This window comes from Cynara cardunculus (assembly GCF_001531365.2).
Source record: "Cynara cardunculus var. scolymus isolate 2C chromosome LG 12, CcrdV1, whole genome shotgun sequence".
Classification (NCBI taxonomy): Eukaryota; Viridiplantae; Streptophyta; class Magnoliopsida; order Asterales; family Asteraceae; genus Cynara; species Cynara cardunculus.
The window spans coordinates 5064918-5066811 of NC_037539.1; positions in this window are offsets into that span (position 1 = coordinate 5064918).

A 1894-nucleotide genomic window follows, 5' to 3' on the forward strand; every position below is an offset into this window, starting at 1 on the left:
TGTTTTTAATTTTTATTTGCTATCTTGTTTGTATTAATATATTATATTATTAAATATTTGTTTTAATTATATTATAAAATATTATAATTGATTAATTTTTTAAGATGTCCATTTTAGTCATTTATACATGTTGATCAGCTACTTTTACCATACATTATTTGTTCATCAACTAGCTTATCATCTACTAGCAAACTTATCAATCACCAACTAAACAACTAGCTTATCCGTCACCAAGAAAACAGATGGTTTATCAGTTATCAACTAGTTACGAAACATAGCCTTTGTGTTATGAAATAACAATCATTAAAAAGTAACTAACAAAATGCATGTTCCTTATAGTAGGGTTCACAAAATGTGGACCACGGGGCCATGAGGTCCCCGCCATTAAACCTTCTTTTTATATGTATAATGTCAATTTCGCACAAAAATAAACCATTTAACATACATATCAAGTGTACAACTTAAAATGGTATCAACTTAAGTCGATTGATAGTACCATACCAAGTATCAAACTTGGTTGATACATGATATTATATATCGTATAACACGGTATTACCGTAAAGTAGAGACTTCGTTTATTAATTATTTTTTTATGAATATTAAATAATTTATATCTTAATCATTAATTAATACTTAATCTAAATATCTAATCAACTAAGCAACCTTAAATTGAATGTCGGTATATGCATTTAGCTAAAAAAAAACATGCATTTAGCCAATTTGTGAGGTTTTTGGTGAAATACGTGAAAAGTGGGACCCAATTCTAAAAATGTTGTACCTATCTTGAAAACTTGTACCCATTTTTGTCGGCATTTTTTTTATAATTCAGCTGCATTTTCATAATTCTTTGTCATGTATAATATTTTCTTGTTTTCTTAGATCAAACACAATCATTTATTCACACTCTCTCAAGCAAATATGAAATCACGTCGTAGTGATAATGTTAACGTATATCTTTAGAGTGGTGGTTCATTGCAGATGATTTATAGTGTTATTGAGTATAAACATTAGGAGCACTATATCACATTTTTCTTCACCGATAACATATTTTGTATTGATTAAATGTGTGACGAAAATGTTAGCTTTAGGCAGTGGAATAGATTATCTTATAAAAATCCTTTAATGACAAATACTCAGCAACACCATTAACCATCTACAACAAACCACCACTCTGAAGATATACACTAACATTATCATGACGACATGATTTCATATATGTTTGAGAGAGTGTGGATAGATTATGTGTTTGATCTAAGAGAACAAGAAAACATATCGGACAAAGAATTTTGAAAATGCAGTTGAACTTCAATAAAAAAAATATGAGAATTAGGGATTGGCGAAAATGGATACAAGTTCCCAATATATGTACAACTTACTCAAAAGTGGGTCCCATTTTTTCAGGTATTTCACCAAAAACCTCACAAATTGAGAAAATGTATGTTTTTTTACTAAATGCATGGAACGTTTTCCATTTTTCATGACAAGTGGGTCTTATGTAAGCATTTAGCCAATATGGCGAAATGATTTGCTTTAACCTTAGCCCATTTTAACTTAATGAGTCTACAATGTGGGTATGCATATATATATATATATATATATATATATATATATATATATATATATATATATAGGGTTGGGTTCACGTAAGACCAATGGTTTTTCGTGAGACCCGTAAGATCAATTTATGTTCATTGATCAATTTTATAATCTAATGATCCAATGGTTAAAATTTAGCATTAAACTTTAAACTTGTAGGGGTATTTTTGATTTATAAATTTTTTCTTTCTTTAACCTATATATATAGATCTAATCCAAGAGTTAAAAATTCGTCTTACGGGTCTCACGAAAAACCCTTGGTCTCACATGATCCCAAGTCTATATATATATATATATA